Source organism: Podarcis pityusensis (genome assembly GCF_964106645.2).
Source record: "Podarcis pityusensis genome assembly, chromosome: 2".
Classification (NCBI taxonomy): domain Eukaryota; kingdom Metazoa; phylum Chordata; class Lepidosauria; order Squamata; family Lacertidae; genus Podarcis; species Podarcis pityusensis.
In genome coordinates, this window is record NC_138029.1 from 2,658,602 (window position 1) to 2,670,003 (window position 11,402).

The 11,402-nt window shown below is 47.3% G+C and overlaps 1 long non-coding RNA gene across 1 annotated transcript; it reads right to left on the bottom strand.

Moving 5' to 3' along the window:
• Positions 1-262: 262 nt before the first annotated feature.
• LOC308468625 lies at positions 263-2,897 on the bottom strand. Its single transcript, XR_013981736.1, has 2 exons — positions 2,736-2,897; positions 263-471 (listed from the first exon to the last, which is right to left on the bottom strand). It is a non-coding gene; the product is annotated as an uncharacterized lncRNA (long non-coding RNA).
• Positions 2,898-11,402: the final 8,505 nt, after the last annotated feature.

Below are 11,402 nucleotides of genomic sequence, written 5' to 3' on the forward strand. Positions count from 1 at the left end.
CTGCAGTCTTTTCAGATACTGTCTTTGGATCTGCCTTGCTCACCATTTCCTTCCTAAATAACTTTTCTCTTGCATTCCTCTCTTATGGCGTCAATTTCCCAATGTATGAGCCATGAGCAAACAATCTATGAGAAAGGGATTAGATAATTATTGTTACACACCACCACAATTTCTGCTGAGTGGCTACACAAGATTCCAAGGGTTCCAGGCGCTCGGGCAGAGTTGTGTTTCTGTTGAGAAGTCAAGGCACAGCAGAGACTAGTGTCTTTAAGAAATGTAGTTTATTGTACACATATTGACACCTGGGTCTAACTTTGGAGAGGGTTCCATCTCAAGAGAGGCTTGCTCCCAACAGCAGTGCAGCAGTGGGGTCCACGGCATCCTGCTTGCCATCATCTCCATGGCTCTGTCTCAGCCTCCAATATGGTTCTGCCCCACATGGCCTCTGCCTGGAGTTCTGGCTCCATCCTTCTCCATCCCAAAGACCCTTGCCAGAAAAAAACAAACCAAGCCTTGTGAAATGAAACATTTTTCCTGTGAGCACAGCCTGCCTCTCCCCTGTTTTCCTAGCCATGGAAACTGAAATCCTAAACCTTTCTCCACCCATGATAACCATGGGAACTCCCGCCTCTGCCCTGGGTTAATGACTTGCTTCTGGCACCTTTAGTCTTTCTTAATGACCTCTATCCCATATCCTTCAACATCCACCAAGCAATGGAAACCCCACTGAACTAAATGAGGGCTCTTTACTTCCATGCCCTCCAAGTGTCCCGATTTTCCAGGGACGGTCCTGGAACTACAAAAGCCATCCATGCTTCTGATTTGATCCTGGAATATTCCTATTTCCTCCACCAGTGGAGTCAGCCCTTGTCTTGCGCTGTGGTGGCAGCAACAGTGGCAGATGCAAGGGAGCACCCTGTTGCCTCTCTGTAGCCTTTCCAAGCTTAGCCTGTATTTTTCACTGGCCTGGCACCTTCCCTCCAACATTCCAAATATTATCTAAATTCTGCCATTTATTAATTTCAAACATTCACCAACTCTAGTATTTATGGGTGCCCTTGTGCCCCAAATCTTTGCTACCCTAGATTTGTAACATTATGCTTCTCCTCCAAGTGAACCCCAAAGTAACTGAAGGCACAGAAGGCGCAGAAGAGGTTGCTCAGAGTGTTGCTGCATGACTGATCCACTGCACTGAGTTTTGTCTGCTTCTAGCTAGCCTCTGGTGACAGTAAATCACTCTATCCCATTTCTGCATTGGGGGCAGTTGAAGCATTTGATCACTCTTGCTTTGGAGCACAGCAAAATCTCCTGATTCCAGGCAAGCAATGAGCACCTGCAATGGGCATCACTCTTTTTAACCAGGTGACATACCCAGGACGGTTCATGCAGAAGGGTGAGGGGGGCTGCTCTATGGGCGGGGAGCTCTCTCCACTTTCCTCCCTCTTTCCTAGCAAGCCTTTAGCACAGAAATCCACACAATTTTATACTGGCTGCAGTTTGGTTTGGGTTTTTTTAGATCTAAACTTTATCTCTAAAATCCTCTTTTTAAAAAATGAAAGAGCAAGCTTCACTAGAGCTGCTGAAATTTCAGAAGACAGAGGAGGGTTGGCTGAAATAGATCTCCATTGATAGAAGTGGGGCTTCAATGTCCCACCTAGCCCCCATAACTATCCAAAACAAGAGAAATAGTGATAGCATTCATGATTTACACAGGTTGCAGAACTCAGTGTTTGTTAGTGGAGAATTTCCTCTTTAGTGTGTGCATATGCTGTATGACACACCACACAGCACATAGAGCATTTAAATGCACATGACCATCAAGCAGGGAAGTCCTGCCTTGGATATTCTACCACACCATTACAAACAGGAAAGGAATCAGCACAGAGTAAAACACTTCCCTTCTTGCTTCCTGAAACCATGACCTACTGCAGAAAAGAAACGTCTGTATGTCACTCCCAGAGCTGCCTGGAGCATGGCTCTGCTGAATCACTACCAGCTGAAAAGAAAAAGTGTCCCTGTTTTATCTTCCTCCTTTGGTGGTTTCTATAGCAACATCCCTGCAATGCCTCCTTCCAGAGTGCTTGTCTCATTGATCACATTAGAAGCCAAAAACTTTCGAGCCAATATTTGCCATCAAGGAAGTGTGGGATGGAGAGAGAAAGAAAGAGAGGAAGAGTTTTTGCACATATTATATATATCCGGTGTGACATTTACCTTGGGTGGCTAAGTCCTAAAAAGAAAGACACGAGGCATCTAAAGCTGCAAAGCAAGACACGGGAAGCATCCATGGTAGGATTAGCAACTGGTGGCCTCTGAGTCTCCCTGATAGGGGGATTATCTGGCCTCCCACAAAATTCTGACAGTCTGGAGGCTACCACAGTCACGTCCTGTCATTTCCCAACCCCAACACCTGAACATCATTGTTGGTACAGACTCTCTTCTTCCATGTATGAACAGAACTGTAGGTAATTGCTTTCATTTGGTCAGTCTTGATCCACAACTGCATCACCCATCCTTTTCTAAGGTGGGTTGTGCTGTATCACTGACACAATTTTTTTGGTAGCTGTTGTTTATGGTGGTATTTTTAAGAGAAGGACCAAAGAACAGCAACAACAATGTGGCAGCAAAGAGAGGAGCAAAACAAATACAGACGGTCAGCTACATAAATAATTAAAAAGGGATCCTATTGTGGTCCAGGGGTAAAGGTGGGCCCTGGGTCTGAAAAGGTTGGGAACTACTTGCCTTTGAAAGGAAGAGATGATATTCTCCAGAAAGAATCTAAGGAATATCGGTATTGTTATGAGATGGGGAGGGCAGGTTATATGCCGAGACCCTTCTAATCCCTGGATCCAGCATGTGTTAAAATCTAAGCAAGGGTTCAAATTCCTGAAATAGCCAGGCTGGCTTCCTGGTGAGGTAATGGTAAGGTAACAAAAGGAATGTTAAGGTAACAAAGGAAGTAGATTTGTGCCAGAAAACAAATGGGTGGGCTTCTCTCCCTCAACTCACTGGTAGTTAGAAAGACAAAATTCAGGGTGGAGAGTGGAGTTATGTGAGGTGGAAGCTGGAAGCAAGGCTGCAGGCTGGGAAGGCAGAAAGTCAGAGCCATGCCTGATTTCTGCTGAAATCCAATGCTGTGGCTGTGGGAGAAGCAAGACCCTCTTGCGGTGCGAATGCTGTGAACCCCTCCAGTATAGGCTCAGGTTGTATATATGTGTAATTAACTATGTGTCATAAGGAAACCACAGCCTCTGCTGTACCTCATTCCAAAGGAAACACAAACCCCTGGTAAGCTCCTGGAACTCCGGAAATCCTACATTGCTCAGAGATTGGGGTGACATGGAACAGAATGTTTACTCTCTAGTGAATGAAAGGGCAAATGTATGCATATTCTCTAGAATCCAGTGGATGTGTGGAGAACGACTGTAGCTCCGTGGTAGCACATGCTTTGCAAGCCAAGTATTGGCTCATGATGCATAGCCATACGGTCAAGTGGGTCCCTGCACATATAACATGATTTTTGTACATTGGTAAATTATGGACTGTGATGCCTTGTGTGGTGTGTTGAGTTGGCATTCCCTCTTGCACATGCTGGGAGCTGATTCATTTAGCTCCATTGCCTGGCAGTGGCTCTCCAGGATTTTAGACAGTCCAGGTCTACTTGGAGAAATTGGCCATTGCACCCAGGGTCATCTACATGCAAAGAATGTACTCTACCACAAAGCAGCAACTCTTTCCTGAGTGAGGTGTATTCAGCACCACAATGCCAAAAGTTTTCCATAAAACATCAATTGAAACTCTTATATGAAACACAGAAGTGTTTCAAATTATTGCTGCATGACTACCAGAAAGTCAAGTTTAGATTTACAAAGCACAAATCTGTTTTCTCAAGAATGATAAAGTACATGCCTGTCAACTGGAAGTTGATACGGATGAAATTGCCCATACATAATTCCCACTAGAACAAAAATTGAGTTTACAAAGCACCACCAGAATGCTGGTGCAAAAATAATTCAATAGATGTTTGTTGGATGCATTTCAATGTGCTGGTTGTTCTCAATGGTACTAAATTATATAGGTTTAAGTTAAAATGGATCCAGGTGGACCAGCAAGCACCAGTCTTCTGTGCTTTTGAGGACAGGGGGTATATTCAGCGGATATGCCTGTATGAGCCTACCCTTATGAGCTGGATATTTCCTGGATGATTTTGCCCCTTTCTTTTTGTGGTTTAAACAGAGGCAGCTCCAGTGTCTCTTGCATCCACTTGAGCCCCAAACTCTTTGCTCTACCTTCTCTTATTTGGGCCACACCTTTTCCTTTCCCATTCAACCATATTCATTCACTTACCATATTCTTCACATCCCTTTCACCTTCATCCAATGGGTGAAAAAATAATCCCATTAATGGTTTCTGTGGTGTATTTTGTTGGATTTCTAGTATGTGGTAGAAATTCAAACACAAATCATTACAAACAACAAAAAATATCTTTTAAAGGGGAAATCATTTATTTATTTCATAAAAGTTATACACTGATTGATTGTAAAAACCTCAAAGTGGTTTACAAGAGATAAAATCATAAAATCAAGTAAAATTCACAAGCCTACTTTCATGATGATTATATTAATAATAATAATAATAATAATAATAATAATAATAATAATTTGTTTATAGCCCACCCATCTGGCTGGGTTTCCCCAGCCACTCTGGGCTGCTCTCAACAGAATATTAAAAACATGATAAAACGTCAAAAATTAAAAATTTCCCTAAACAGGGCTGCCTTCAGATGTCTTTTAAAGGTGAGATAGCTGCTTATTTCCCTCACATCTGAAGGGAGGGCGTTCCACGGGGTGGGCGCCACTACCAAGAAGGCCCTCTGTCTGGTTCCCTGTAACCTCAGTTCTCGCAATCAGGGAACTGCCAGAAGGCCCTTGGCGCTGGATTTCAGTGTCCGGGCTGAATGATGGGTGGAGACGCTCCTTCAGGTATACAGGACTGAGGCCATTTAGGGCTTTAAAGGTCAGCACCAACACTTTGAATTGTGCTCGGAAACTTATTGGGAGCCAATGCAGATCTCTCAGGACCGGTGTTATGTAGTCCAGGCAGCCACTCCCAGTCACCAGTCTAGCTGCTGCATTCTGGATTAATTGCAGTTTCCGGGTCACCTTCAAAGGTAGCCCCACGTAGAGCACATTGCAGTAGTCCAAGAGGGAGATAGAGCATGCACCACTCTGGTGAGACAGTCTGCGGGCAGGTAGGGTCTCAGCCTGCGTACCAGGTGGAGCTGGTAGACAGCTGCCCAGGGCACAGAATTAACCTGTGCCTCCATGGACAGCTGTGAGTCCAAAATGACTCCCAGGCTGCGCACCTGGTCCTTCAGGGGCACAGTTACCCCATTCAGGACCAGGGAGTCCCACACACCTGCCCGCCCCCTGTCCCCCAGAAACAGTACTTCTGTCTTGTCAGGATTCAACCTCAATCTGTTAGCCGCCATCCATCCTCCAGCCACCTCCAGGCACTCACACGGGCCCTTCACCGCCTTCACTGGTTCTGATTTGAAAGAGAGGTAGAGCTGGGTATCATCTGCATACTGATGAACACCCAGCCCAAACCCCCTGGTGATCTCTCCCAGCGGCTTCATATAGATATTAAAAAGCATGGGGGAGAGGACGGAACCCTGAGGCACCCCACAAGTGAGGGCCCAGGGGTCTGAACACTCATCCCCCCCCACCACTTTCTGAACACGGCCCAGGAGGAAGGAGCGAAACCACTGTATAACAGTGCTCCCAGCCCCTCTAGACGGTCCAGAAGGATGTTATGGTCGATGGCGTCAAAAGCCGCTGAGAGATCCAGCAGAACTAGGAAACAGCTCTCACCTTTGTCCCTAGCCCGCCTGAGATCATCGACCAGTGCGACCAAGGCAGTTTCAGTCCCATGATGAGGCCTGATTCCCGATTGGAAGGGATCCAAATGGTCCGCATCCTCCAGGCATGCTTGGAGTTGCTCAGCAACCACCCGCTCAATCACCTTGCCCAAGAATGGAAGATTTGAGACTGGGTGATAGTTAGCCATATTGGCTGGGTCTAAAGATGTTTTTTAAGAAGCGGTTTAATGACCACCTCTTTCAGCGGATCTGAGAAGGCTCCCTCACATAGGAAAGCATTCACCACCCCACAGAGCCCATCACCCAGCCCTTCCCGGCTTGCTTTTATGGACAAGGATGGACAAGGATCAAGAAGACAGGTGGTTGGTTTCACTCGTCTAAGCAGCCTGTCCACATCCTCAGATGTAACAGACTGAAATTGATCCCTTATAATATGACTAGACAGGACTCTAGCACATTCCTGCCCCGGCCCTGCTCCCATGGTGGAGTCTACCTCTTTCTGAATCTGAGCGACTTTATCTGCAAAAAACTTTGCAAAAGCATTGCAGGAGATCTTGGGGTCCAGGTGGTGCAGGTGGTTCCAATAGATTGTGAACCACCTCAAAGAGACTCCTGCTGCTGTTTTCTGAAGATGCAATAGAGGTGGCAAAGAAGGTCCTCTTCGCCATTGCCATCACCACTTGGTAGGCTCGACGTTGAGTGAGTTTTCCGTCGGCATTCTAGCCGTCTCAGCAATTGTTTCCTCGCCCTCAGCTCCGAAGAAAACCATGGGGCTGTCCGGGCTCCATGCAATCGGAGAGGGTGCTTCAGAGCCAGACAGTCAATAACCCTGGTTAACTCTGCATTCCAGTGGGCCACCAGGGAATCAGCTGATTCCCTGAAAGGCCATCAACATGGGATAAAACATCCCCTACCACTCTCTGGAAACCATTTGGATCCATTAAGCAGCGGGGGCGGACCATCCAAATCGGTCCCACCTCCCTGCAGAGGGGAAGGGTCGCGGAGAAGTCCAGTTGCACCAGGAAGTGATCTGACCATGGCACTTCTTTTGTTTCACTTTTACTTATTGTCAGATCACCAACATCCATAGAGGTGAACACCAAGTCTAAGGCATGTCCGCGGCTATGAGTTGGGCCAAACTTATTCAGGGACAGTCCCATGGAGGCCATGCTTTCCACGAAGTCCCGAGTGGCCCCTTGTAAGGTCGTGTCGGCATGGATGTTAAAATCCCCTAGGACAATCAATCTGCCATGACCTGAAGCACCTCGGGCAGGGAATCCTTGGTGCAGCGAGGAGGTCGGTACACCAAAAGGAATCCTGTACTGCGCCTATTGCCCAACTTCCAGAACATGCACTCAGAAAACTGGTTCTTCCCAATAGGATGCCTGGTGCAAACTAGTGACTTCCTAAAAATCACTGCAACCCCCCCCCCTCCCCATCCACATGACGTGGGTTGCTGTGCGTAAGAGAAACCTGGTGGACAAGCAGCAGCAAGGACAGGCCCATCTGCTTCATCAAACCAGGTCTCTGTCACACATGCCAGGTCAAATTCTTCATCCATAATCAGGTCTTGGATGGCAGTGGTCTTATTCATCATTGACCTGGCATTGCACAGCAATACTTTCAGGTCATGTGGGTTTCCCTTGCTGATTCCAGTATCCTTCTGGTCAGGACCAGACCTGGAGGCAGGGATAGTCCTTAGACAACAACTAAACCTGCCTCCTCGGTAATGACATGGTCTGGTCTTAGCATAGCTCCTCTTCCTGCCCGTGATCACTGAGATCGGGTGTCCCGGTGCTTCTGCCTCTGTGGAACCTGCCCCAGCCATTCTGTTGGCTGAAGCCCACTCCCAGGCAGCCCTGACCCTTTCCCTTTAAAAAGCAAAATACAAACTATACAGTAGCCTAACAAAATAGTAAAAGTAAAAACAAAGCCAAAAACAATTATACTAAAATAAAACTAATCCCCACGTCAACATTTATCCCACACCAAACAAAAATAAAAATATCTATATAAATAAAAACCACTGTTCACAGTGCAACAAAGTAAAAACATTTTAAAAACATTTTAAAATATGTAAAACCATTTTCGACATTTGCTGCAGCAGTAGCATCAACAGCAACGTCCTGAGGCCTCGCTGGAGCCTCTTAGAGCTGTGGTGGTGAGTGTGAATTGGCCTTCCCCAACACTCACATTGGCAGCAGCAGCAGCAGCAGTGTCCCAAGACCTCGCTTAAACTTACAGTGGTTTGCTTCTTCCATGACCAGTCAAACAAACAGTTGTTGTACATACAGCACACACCAGAAGTGCTTTTACCATCTATGGGGTCACTTCCCAAACTTGTATCAGCATATATTTCAAGCCCTCCAGACAACCGTTTTATCATACTCATCAGCAAAACACCGCCTCCATGCACAAATACCTCAAATGGATCAAACAACGCAGTATTATTGAAGGAGAGAAGCAGCAGCCACTGGGACCAGCTTAATATTCATCTCCACAACTGCCTTTGACGCCACAGTTACTGAGCGGGGAGCTTGAGTTGGGCTCTAATTGCTAAACAAGTATCTGGAGGCATCTGGTTTCCCTGGGAACAGCCACAGCTTTTTGATTGCACTGATTCATAACATTTTATTTACCCCTTTAGGAGGAGCCAGGCCTGAGCCCAACAGAAAAGGAGATGGAATTGGGGAAAGGGCTGCTACAGAAGGGTCAATTTCTGCCTAGCTTTTAGAATGGCTCTCTCACAAAACCATATCCACCTGCAAGCTTCTAGGAAGCAGATACCAAATGAATGTATTGGCTGAGACACAGAGGGACTGTCATTCAAGCCATTTGGAGGGTTGAGGGGGAGAACAAAAGAAAGCAATCCATTAAGGTTGTGCAGAAAAGCTGGAGGACAAGGAGTCACTTCAGCAAATGGCAAATATCAGTGCTTTGTGGAACAGACCCTGGAAAACAAGGAACCTGGAATTGCCTGTCTCAGCATCCAACTCTGTAGAAGGAAAGTGAAATATACCGAGTCGCGTAGTGATTTCATGCTCCTTATTGCAGCTCGAAAAACAGTGAATGGATTTCCCCCCAAACCTCAGGCTTTATATACATTATTTACACAATGAGTCCCGTCTGATTGGTTGATTCTGTTTCCCTCCTGGAGCCTGATTGGGCTGCTACTGCAGGCCAATCAGTTGTTGCACTCTAGGATCCTACTGGCCTGTGCTGGTCCAGGGGGGAGGTTACCGTGGGGCGAGGTCCAGGACCCGAGTCAAGGGTCAGCAGACAGTCCTCCACGGGTGAAGCAGGGTCCACAGCGAGGAGCCGGGCAAGGACAGGAACTCTGAGCGAACCGGACTGGGTGCTGGCCGAAACAGCTCTTCAACCATGTTGCTCCCGCAACCTGGGACCAGGCTGACTGGCCTTTATCTTCTCTGAGGCCAGGGGCGGTCCCGGCCCCCAGGAGACCCACCTCTCCTGGCCTTAAGGCGAGCACTCCTCCTGGGAGAAACCAGTTCCCTCCGCCTCTCTGCCCTGAGCCTCTGCAGCTCAGGAGAGGCTGAAGGGTTACTGGACCCAGGGGGAGACTCACCTGTAGGCACTGAGTCCTCATCCACCTCCGAAGCCAGAGTGGATTCACCTGGTGCCTGCTCCTGAGGATCCGGCACAGGTGCAGGCGCTTCAGAATCAAGGCCCTGCCCCAGTTCAGCCGGCCCTGGAGGCGGGGACTCCTGTGCAGGCTGGGATTCCTCCGGTTCAGCCTCTGAATCGGATTCCCAGGCCATTACAGGCCTAATAGGCTGCTTAACTTCCTCCTGGGGTCTGATTGGGCTGCTCCTACAGGCCAATCAGGTTGTTGCATTCTAGGATCCTACCTGCATTCTAGGATCCAAGCTTAGTACATAACAGAAAGGTTGGAGTGAATTCTGGATATCCCCCCTACCCCAACACACATACACAAATAAATCAATGGACCCATGTTTTGGCACTGATCGTTTCCCATTCCTGGCAAACACTCACCATCTCTGCTGGAAACACTAACAATTATCAGGTGTGTATGAAGAGAGCACCGTAAATTGGTGCCAAATTTGGGGAATTGTTAAATGTCTGCACTGCAGATATTTAGGATTAGTGCAGACATGGTGCGATGTAAGTCCAGTTCATGCATTACTCACATGTAGAATTTGCTCATGTCTAATTGGAATGGAGCTGTACTTTTAGCTCTGCCCCAGCATCATGCCTCCTTTCTCAAATGACCACATTACCCTTGGTTGTTTGAAAAGTAGCTCCAATCCACAAGCTCCTGTTAACATGTAGGGCCTCCTCATGATCAGGCCACATGGATGTGTGGGTGTCCTGTTCTCTCAGAGGTTTGTCTTTGCTTTTGGAAGGAGACTCCATATCAGGAGTGGGACTAAAAATGTGGCCCCACTCACAACAAACATGATCATGTCCTCTCTGAAATCCTGGAGAGCTGCTTTGGTCTGTGTGGCCAATACAGAGCCAGAGAGACCAGTGGTCTAAGTCTAGGGCAACTTCCTTTGTAGCTAGAGCCCATAACACTGAATAGAGCACTTGCATTCTGAAAATACTGTGGGACATGTAATAGGTCTCCACACCCAGAGACACATGGCGCCTCCCATACAATACCTATCAGCAAGATCTAGGCTAGTAATTTTCTACTTTTCAGAACTGAGACCCACACATGCATCTAGGAACCTCTTTCTTTCTTTCTTTCTTTCTTTCTTTCTTTCTTTCTTTCCCTCTCATATAGCTCTATGGTGGCAGTGTTGCTGTTGCAACCCACCTTGGTTCAGGCTGTGACCCAGTAGTTGGTCTCCTGACTCACCACCTGAAGACCAGGAATGGCTTTCCTACACAGAAAAAAAATAGCCACACTTGCAGTGCACTGCTTCTCCTGCCCTTGCCGTGAATAGTAAGACTTTCCCTGTATGGAAGAAACTAAAGGGGTGCACTCAAGGACACCACTTAGGTAGAAATTAAACTTCTCTCATGTGACCTCAAGCTATTGGGAATCAGGCCTGCTCCCGTATTGCAAAAACAAGCTTCATCTGGAGGCCAGCTGGATACCTCATAAGCAAGCCATAAAGGTGATGACCAATCCTTTTATTACTTTCATTAATGTGTCTCCAGCAGCTTCCTTGGATGGAGGTTGCATTTGATCATGCAAGGCGTGATTCCCAATATCTTTGGGTAGGAATTCCAAAGGCCAAAGGAGCAGTTCAGGACACACACCTGGAGTTTCTGCCACCTCTAACTGATTGGCTAGCTCCGTGCATTCTGCGGTTGTGACGCGCTTCTTTGCCGAGTGAGCCAAGGAAAGGCAGAAGGCGACGCAAGCTGGAACAAGCTTTTCAGCACCTTAGACAGAGCACCCAATGAAGAGCGCCGAGCTCTGTCCAAGGTACTGAAATGCTTCAGCCTACGAGCATGACATCTCCCTGTGCGTCTTGACCAACCTACCTTCCCCGCCTACCTCCCGGAGGGTCCTTCTGCAGACATCGTT